Source organism: Ciconia boyciana, chromosome 11 (genome assembly GCF_034638445.1).
Source record: "Ciconia boyciana chromosome 11, ASM3463844v1, whole genome shotgun sequence".
Taxonomy (NCBI): Eukaryota; Metazoa; Chordata; class Aves; order Ciconiiformes; family Ciconiidae; genus Ciconia; species Ciconia boyciana.
The window spans coordinates 16809468-16819739 of NC_132944.1; positions in this window are offsets into that span (position 1 = coordinate 16809468).

Sequence of the window (10272 nt, forward strand, 5' to 3'; positions counted from 1 at the left end):
TCATACTGTACTAGCTTTATTTTTTCCTTAAGGTGATGCAAAGAACTGCAGTGATCTGAGCCTCGCTATGCTGTGTTGTGTGCAACCACATCAAAAGTCAGTTATTTAAAACTGCAATTTAAAAGCTTTGTTCTTGTAGAACCAGCAGTCTAATCCTGATACCATTTATAATCTGCTTCTAGATTTTATCTGTCAATTGACTATTACGAAATACATCCTAGTTCCCGAAATAGATGGTGGAACCCTTCCTTTCTCATGATGACAAACTGAAGCAGTAGAGTGGCAATCCTAATGTTAAAGAATCTCAGATAGATACTTTTAACATCTATCCACCTGGACCATCCTGCAGCCGAATCTATCCACCTGGATCATCCTGCAGTCTGAGCAGTCTGTTGGGAGGTAGGAAATACAGGTTTCAACCTTCCCAACAAGAGAAGAGAATTGAGTGTGCTCTAAGCTTTTGTAAGGCAGGGAGGAAGGAACAAGGGGCAGTAGTAGGTCATGTCACTACCTGTTAGCCATGTTCTAAAACACCTGTTAAATCAAGCCTTCCAGTGGTTTGGGTAAAGGAACACATTTTGGATCTCGCTCAGACTGAGTCATAAGCATACGTGGTTGAAGTAAAATAATGATGTTGTACAGAATAGAGCCTCCTCTGCAAACTAGGTGACAGCTGAGGCGGATTTCCAGGATTGTGACTTTGAACTTTTATAGTCTAAATGCCATGTAATTCACACTCTCAGTGGCCATGGATCTATGTGCATTGGGCTGAACAGACATATCTGAGCTTGTTTTGCTTGCATTCCAAGTTTGCTAAAGGCAAGCCAGCTGAATGAGAAGTCATACGACTTCAGTAGCGCAGTGCAGCCCTGGACTAGTAAGCTGTCAAAAGTCTTCTAGTTCACAGCTGGTCAACTCAGAACACAGGGGAAGTTCAGGTTTGCCTGATAGAGCCTGTCTAGACATGCAGTGCTTCTCGTGCACTACAAATTTTGCAGACTGGGGGGAGGTAAGCAAACAAAAGGGATTTAATATGAAAAATACACTGTCAAAAAGTATTTACTGTTCTGTGTTTTTTTCCCCTCCTAACAACAGTGAACAGTAAAATATTTTGTAAAGCAGCAATACTAAATTATTGCCAAATCAGGGAGGAGTCACTTTCATGACTGTATGAATTATGAAGATCATAAATGATGAAGTCTCAAGACATTTTTAAAGCATATTAACATTTTTTGTGGTTGAAAGGCCTTCCATCAGCTACTAGGATTGTATTTTGGTGCAGAAGTGGATCACATTTACCAGCTAAAAATGGTCTCCATAACAGCATTGTCATGAAAACCTCAAATTTTTCCATTCATTGTTTTACACAGTTCTTTGGAAATTACTTCAATCTCTCAAGTTATCTCATCTCAGAACTTGCGCTGCTCTGTATAGAACCTGACCAATGCGTGAGTCTGTCCCTCTGGTAGGGAATACATATGCAGAAACAAAACTTGTACGGAAGAGAAGCAATACAAATGCACGGCAAAGTAAGGAGTGTATTCTAGTTTGAATTACAGTGATGCAATCTTGGAAAGAAATTACTGCCCTGGAAAATCAAGTTGCCCTAGTGCAATGTGGCAGCAAGAGGGTGATGTCACCATACTGCCTTGGGGAGCAACCAAAAAAAAAAGTGACATAAATTCATTGCAAATGCAGCCTCAGTGGGACATCCGAAATCTTTGCTCCTATTTTTTTCAGTATTTATAACTCTAACCTCTTGAATGTTAGATTTGTACCAAAAGAGAAACAAAACCAAATGAATCCCTAATACCAGGCAACATTTAACCTGCTCTGTTATTAAGCCCCAAGTTCCAGGTTTGAATCTGCGATGCATTTGTTGAAAATAGATATCTGCATCTCCTTTATTCTTCTGTTGAAGTTTTCTTTGTGTCACATTTCCAAGGCAGAGATGATAGTCACTGTTTCATCCCTGCCTGGAAAGCTGTTCTGCTATGATGCTGCTGACCTGCATTGACTCTAAATATACATGTATAAAAATCTGTACATATATAAAATCAGGATCTCAACAACCACACTATTTAAATAAGAAATCTTTCCTGTTCTTAGGATTTGCCTTGTCCCTATGTGAGCTGAAAGATTATTACATGCCTAAATGCTCCATCTTAATGCCATTGCCACGTGGATGAAAAAATACAAGCAGAAAGAGAGATGCTGAAGTAGTAAGCTGACATTTTCCATGCCAGGACTTGTTTTCCTGTCCTCCCCAAACAAGAGAGTGGTGGAGGGAGAGTGGAACATGGGACAGATTTGGTAATGTGGGCAGAATTTTTTAAGAGAGGTTTAGCAAGCTCCATGGAAGGATGGAGGAAGGAGGAGAAAGGAGGACACGGTGACACACTGCCAAGTGATGGATATCTCTGAAACCATGGCAATTCAAAAACAGCTGCTGCCAGCATAGAAAATTGAAAAAAATGTATCCCAAAGATTTATGAGATAGAAATTATTAATTATTTTAGATACTGGTCATGTAAGTTTTCCAGCTGTCACAGCTGATTTGTACCACCTTTCCTCCACTTCTTTTCTCGGTTCTCAGAAAGTTCTCCTTTTTTTGTGAGTTTAAAAAAAAAAAAAGAAAAAACAAAAGAAATTCAGAAATACAGGCAAGTACTGTTAGTTTTGTTCTGGGGACCTGGGTGATTTTTATTTTCTAGAATACATGCATTAGGGAAATACTATACTAGCGTATGAACCACTTAAAACATATATGTACAACAGACCCCAGGGAAAGCAAGTTAGCGATAGAGAAGCGCTCTACCTTTCATGCTTCATCCTGATTGTCAAACATGTTCTTGGGCTACCTCACCCTTCATTCCCAAGTCTATTTTAATAAATGTTATTATCTGTGTTGCAGAAGTCCCTAGAAGCACCACTTGTAGCCCAGGGCCCGCGTGTTGCTAGGCACTGTGCAAAGGCAGAACAAAAAGCCTGTTCCTGCCCCGATGTACCGGGCAGCACCACAACAGCCGGGACGCAAAGCCAGGCTTGGAGCAGAGTGTCCTGAGCAGGGCACGCACCGCAGCCTGCCTGCAAACACCCCGATGTTCACCCTGGCCTGGCGTGATTCACTGGCCTGCTGGCAGCGGGCAAGAAGCCAGCAGGAGCTGCATGAGGCTGCTCAGTTACATGCCAAAGGCACTTGGGGAATGGGACGCCAGGGCTGGGGACCCAGCGCATCCCCGCTGATGGGACTCGGCATCCTGATGTAGAGGAGCTTCCCAGGTATTCAAGAGTAATCCTAAAGCCAGGGACGCAGTAAGCCGTGGGCTTTGTCCGGGTTAGCAGAGTCCTGAAGGGAAGGACGAGGGGCCTTACAATCTCTGTGCAGGGTGAAATGGTGGAGGGCTTGTTTCATACAAGGAGGAGCTCTAGGTCTGTCCTCGCTAGTACCAGAGAGCTGGTTGTGCTGGGCAGTCGCTACTGGTGTTGCTGGCTGAATGGCAGGATATTGAGAAACCCATGAGGAAGGAACTCTGAAGCAAACTCCTTTTTCTACATTTGTTATGTTTGTGTTTCGTGTAGCTTTTGTGTGGGGCCACACATTTGGATTACATAAACTACCGCAGCTCCCAGGAGCCGGGCAAGCTGGAGCTGCCAGCGAGGTGGTGTGCTGACTTACACCACCCAAGGGTTAGGCCCCGTGGGCTCACTGACAGCGCTGAAACTCGTACCCGAAATGATTCATCGCTGCGCAGACAGGCATCTACGGCAGCACGGCAGAGGCAGGATGAGGTAGGGCGCATTTGGTTCCCACCCCACGGGCACAAAACTAACTCCAAATCCCCGCGTTTCCACCAGCGCAAAGCGAACCGCGGGGGCCTCACGCCTTCCCCGCTTCCCCGCACCCCGGGCACGCAGCTCCCCGTCCGGGCAGCCCAGCCCCGGCCCCGGCCGCGGCTGCGGAGGAGGCAGGCGCGGGGCTCCGCGCCCGCCGGGCCGGGCCGGGCCGGGCCGCTCCCGGGGCGGCCGCCAGGGGGCAGCAGAGGCCGGCATGGCCGCCCCGGGCCCCGCCGCCGGCGCCGCGCTGCCTCCTGCGAGGGGCGGCCGAGCCAGCGCTGCGGGCCTCGGTGTCTGCCTTTTCGTCGCCTCCCCGCCTTGCAAGTCCTTTTTAAACCTTTTTTCCCCCCTAGGTTTCAATTTTCCATGCGCGGACAGCCCCACCGGTGTCTGGAGCCGCTAAAAACCACGGAGGGTTTTCTCTGCTCACCCCCACCCCGTGCCTGGTTTTCATCTCTCACCTGATCTACCCTGATTCTCAAAGCCTCTCCTAAAACACCCGAAAATACATAAAGCACGGCCAAAGGAGCAAAAGCGACAATGCTGAAACCTTTGCTCTTTGCAACACCCACGATGTGACACAAGCGGACGGTAACCAGTATTTCATTTTCCTACTGGTGTTAAAGAGCAGATGCCAAACCCTCTGAGCTGCCTCTCCCACGGAAGGGCAGGAAGAGCAGAGCCTGGCAGCGCTTGCGGCTGGGGCCAAGCACCCTCCAGCGTGCAAGGCTCTCCTGCCTCCAGCACACCCGGCCCCAGCAGCCCGAGGCCAAGGCAAGAGCCGCTTCAGGATCATTCGATACCGGGATGCTCAGAATTTGCAGCATCCCGGTGAGAAACTTGGCAAAAGTTTGCCGAAAGCGTTATACTGTGTGAGAATTCCTAAAATAGACAACAGCCCAGACACACGCATTTTTAAATTGCTCTCACATTAAGGAAAAATAAAAACCAAACCAACTAAACAACCTTTTTTATGCTTTGCCAGTTTGCTTGCAATGAAAAAGTCACCACCGAGAGAATTTAAAATGATGGTTTATCTCCAAGGAGGAAAGGATCGTGCTCTTCTCAACAAAAAACTGTTTCATCATAAGTATGTGTTGGAAATAACAGCATGTACTGCATGTAACAAATAGGCCCCACTAGTAGCCCTTTTGGAACAAAAAACAACATGTAATTTAAAAGTTGGCAGGGCATGTTGTCTGCAGCCACCTTTCCAATGACTCTTACATGAAGCATTACTACACTTAAATCTCCTTCTATGAACCTAAGTGAAATTCATCTTCACATCCAACTTGCTGCACCAAAATCCCCATGCATTAGTTCCTATTCCAAACAAAATATTTTCCCCAAAGCGTTGTATTGTTGCTGAAAAAACTCCCAAACAACACTAAGCTTCAAAGCTGAAACCAAAAGCCTCTGGTTGCTTACCAAGCACAAGAGACAAGTTTAGACACCACACATGGAAACAACCACCACTGTCCAGAGCAGCTTCTCCCAGTTACATTCAGGAAACTTTTACAACGTGGTGGAAATTCAGAGGCGGAGATGTTTTAACTTATTTGACAGGAAACCTGGGGAAAAAAAAAAAAAGTCTTGATTTCTTTCTTTTTCTTAGTGCCTGTTAGCATCGGTATCTTTTGACTCATTCTGCGTGGACTCGCAGAAAGCTCTCGGATCAGTTCTGCTTCGCTCTGTTATTGTGACTCCTAGAGATGGGAAGGGCCGTGGAGTACTGGGGCCACCACCCCTGCCATCTGTGTCATTAGTGTCCGCAGTATCCAGCAAGGTGCAAAACCGCAATGGGAACATCTCCCATGGTGGGAGCATCCACTACCTGACTGCACATCCGTGAGTGCCCTGGTGTTGGGAAACAGCTTATGCTGGCGTTTTTCCCCAGGCTGGCTGATACAAGCCAGTTATTTTTCAAAGCTTGTAGAGCTGTGTGAGATCTCTGCCCTTCTGACATACCAGCGTGACATTTTATTGAGGTGCCTTGAGAAGTGATTGAAGGCAAACTGATGGTCCTGATGACAGAAACCTTCCCTGGGAGACCTGTGCCTTGGTTAAACAAATTGTGAGCATCAAAACTATTTGCTGGTATGTAACAGCAGCCGGGATTCACTGAAAGAATGAGACAACTTCTGTATCTCAGGACTCATCCTGCCAGGGGCACATATTCATTCGGTTTCTCACATATAAAAGCAGGTTCTTCCCAGCACTCCTTGGCGCATTGATGGAGAGAACAAAATCCCCAGGACCAACCTTTCCCAGCCCTGCAAAAACCAACAAAGCCAAGGGAAGATTTCTTCCGTACATTGCGTGGGCTCTGGCCATGCCCGTGGGTCCCTTTGCTTGTGTCCACAGGGCAGAGGGTGGCAGCGAGGGGGACGGGGAGCCAGGCTGGCCGCACGGGCAGCGCTCTCCGGGACCTGCCTGGGCGTAAAGGCTGGGCCGAAGAGCTGGGGGAGCAGAGCGGGGTATTTGGGGTGTGTTTGGGTTTGACTTTTCAGTAGGACTCATTCAGGAGGATGCTGTAAGAGACAGCAAATCCTTCTTTGAATAGACAGATTATATTTGTATTTAACTTGTGCTTAAGTTCTCTCCCTGTCTCCTCCTTACTGCCTAGCCCATCAAACCTGCCAGCTGCTTCACTAAGTACACCAAGCAATGACAAAGGATCTCAAGGCACATGAGGAAAAACCGTCGTGTAATCTCCTTGCTCCAATACAGTAAATAGCCAGCATATTTACTGAATGTAAAGAGATGTGAAAAGGGAATTTGTGTTCCACTGCAGCGTCTCTCAAGATGCGGATAGAGACATTCCCTAAGCTTGATAGGACCGAACCCAGACCCCAATCCTACAAGCGCATCAGCTAACACTGATATGCCTATACCATCCTACACCAAATAACGTAACATGCAATAAAACAAAACAGTTCACCTGTATTTCAGGCCTCTCACATGATGCTGATTTGCTAGACACCGTATAACGGCTGCAGCTAGCACCCAACAAGCACTTCTCTTTGGGGGCAGAGTGGTGGCAAGTCTTAAGAAGGAAACAACACTGCTCCTGTGATCTGGGTAAGGAGCTGTGCTGAAAACGACGCAGGGAGGTTGCAAAACCACTCAGATAAAACAAAAAAGCCAAGTGAGAAAGAACAAAAACATCATAGCGTGGTTGGAGGGCAAAATCCTAAGGAAAGCAAAAGGGTGGTTTGGCAGCACAGCATTTCCGCAGAGTTTCGACTGCAGGACCAGCAGAAAGGCTGTGTTGTGCAAGCCCAGCCTTGGTGATGCCGCAGGGGACCACAGGGACGCTGCTTGTCCAGCACGGCAGCGGGGTCTGCCCGGAGCTGCCTGCTCCCCACTCCCACAGGCTTGGGCTTCGCCAGTGTTTACTTGGCCTGTGGATGCTTTTTAATCCAATGTCACGGGTTTTTCAAGTGTGCCAATTCCCGCTGTAGCCTGCTGCCAACTGATTGATGGTTTATGCCATTAACAGCGCCTGAGGACGAGAATTGCTAAAGAGCAGTGGGAATATTTACTTTCTCCTGCTAATGCAAGTAACAAGCAGAGGACTTCGAAAACCTTGTAACCTGCATGCAGCTAGCTGCAGACCAAGCCTGGCTGTGGGCAAAAAACTGCGGGACACAGCTCCATAGGGAGAAACAACTAAAATACAACAAATCCTCAGGGCAGAGTGCTCAAAGACAGGGCATAGCATTAAACCACTGCGTTGCCTGCAGGGAGTGACCATGTAAGAGATGCGAGCCAGTGGATTTATTTTCTTAGAAGAGCTGAAAAAAGAAGCAAAAAAGAAAGAAAAAGCAAAGAAAATTAACTGTGAGCTGATTGACTCTGCCTTATTCCCATTCTCTAGGACCGGACTTTTAGCTTCTCTATGTGCATGTATACACACACATGTGCACACATACACACACACACACATCCCTGCAACTGGAAGCCTTGCAGACTGCTGGGTACGCTGCCGGGTACACTGCTGGGTACTGCCGGGACAAAAGCAATTTTGGAAACTTAAACTGATTAAATCAACACAGACATCTCAGTGGCTCCCATTTTTTTTGACCGTGGCTCAAAGCCTCACACCTATCGCTACCACGGCTTCTCGGTCAAGCCAGCCCAGAGCTGCCTTCGCTTCTTCCACTCCCACCAGCGATACAAGCACAGAGCCACAGTGGAGGAGTAAATACTTGTTATTATTCATCTTGACAGTTGGGGAAGCACTGGAAAGTTCGGCTACCTTGCTGTTTCACATTGTCCTGTTATTACCCATTGTCAAACTTCCCCCGCTTGTTTGCTTTACAATTACTCATCTTTCAGGGGAACAGCAGGGGAAGAGACCAGGCATGCAGAGCAGAGAGCAGCAATTTCACTGGGAAATAATAGTAACTGACCAAAATGAACTGATTACATGGATACGTCAGTGCAAATGAGACAAGAAAGATTCCCAGTTGTGTTATCTCCAAATTGCTACCTGCCTGTTGCTGTGCCTGCGATTAGCCACGTCAGCTGCAGCGGGCTGGGTTCAGCACCCGGTCCTTCTCCTGCTCATTAATTTCAGCAGCAACTCCCAGCGAGTGCAGCAGGAGCAGGTTGTGTGTGCTCGCTAACATGCTGTAAAGCTCCTTGGATGGTGTGCTCATGCCAGAAAGACACTGAATCGCTCTGAGGTGTCTGTTCCTGGGGCTCCATAGCAGAGTAGCTGTGGGTGTGCACACAAGGGACCTGGCGTGCCTGGGCACACTGAGGGGATGCTGCACGTCCCTCCTGTCCCCTCCTGCACACCAGGTGACCTGTTCCTCTTTGCCTTTTCTTAGCTAGCAGGTAAAGGTAAGGCACCTGAACCCGCCCAGCGTACAGGATCATTCAATGATTTAGGCTGCACAGGATCTTTGGAGGTCTCTAGACCAGCCTCCTGCTCAGACCCAGCTTCAGCTTTAGGCCAGGTTGCTCAGAGCCTGTCCCCAGGAATGGAGGTCCCACAGCTTCTCTGGGTCCCGGTTCCAATGCTTAACCATTCCCATTGGGAAATTTTTATTCCTTGCTGTCCGATTGACTTTCCCTCGCTGGCCATTGTGCCGTTGCCGCTGGTCCTTGTGGCCGTGGGACCAGCTGGGCTCTGTCATACAGCTGAGCAGCACCGCTGGAATGTGGCCTCCCCTCGGCAGCCCCTCCCCAGCCCAGCCATGCTCTGCAAAGCTTCGCGTGCCAGGATCTGGCCACCGAAGTTAGCGTGCAAGTCTGCTACTGCTCATTTAGACAAAGCATTGGACAGGTTAAAAAAAGCCCCTCTATCGGTGATGCTCCAATTTTTTTGCAGCAAAATAGGAGATGAAGAGATAGGGTATCCCATAAGATGGGAACTGAGCTCTCAAACAGTATCAGTACCTCCTTGCCATCAGCGCAGCCACCCCGGCTTTCCAACAGCCAAGGGAGAGAGCAAGCCTAGCGTTCACCTACTCTGCCATCAGCCTGGCTGGCTGAAAACCTCACCCCTAAACTTTTCTTTCTGGAAGCAGTTTTGCCTGAAGAGTCACTTATTGAGCACTCATGCCGTGCATCACACCAGCACGGTACATTCCTCCTCCGGCAGACTGACATGGTGACCATATCCTTTCCAATAATATTTTATTTGAAAATCCTGAAGAAAAATAATTACTCGCGCTCCCTATGAGAAAGCCAAACAATTACAGTGGTGAATGATATTGTAGCAGTGCCCATAATTAAGGAACTGCCAGCATTTTAATTATAAACTAATATCTTCAGTGGCTGACAATCCAGCTGTACAGCAGACCTGTTAAACGCAAGATTGCCAGTTCCAGAATTATAGGTCAGCAATTAATGTTTTAGGGAGTTTTTTTGTACTTCTTGCTTATTAAGGTGTGTTTGTTGCCTATTAAAAGCTTTGGGGAAATTTCAGTAAAGTCCTTACATTAATGAGTAGTGCGCTTTCCTTTAACTTTCAATGATTCCTCCATCATAGCATGGGGTGGGGACATCCTGAGGCCAGCAAGTACCTCACTAGGCTTTCTCCCATCACACCGAAGCTGACACAGTGCGGCTTTAACATTTTCCACTTTCAAAGCACTGGGCCAGTTATTACTCAGTACACCAAGGAGCTTTGCTGAACTCTGTTTAGAAGGTGCCCTAAGTACCAGTGGGGATTTATTTAGTTATTATCTACAATTTAAAAATAAGTTTTAAACAATAAAACTTCATTAAGCATAAAAAGGCTAAGAACTCACCAGTTTGCAATATCAAAAATATTAAAAACAGGATGAAGCTTGTCCCTTCCCCAGCTTCTGCTTCTGAGCCACTGCAGAACCAAACTATGGTTCACTTTATTTTTTCTTCAGGAATATTTTTTCTTCACTTTATTTTCACTCAGGAATTCAGACAAAGCATTCAAACTTT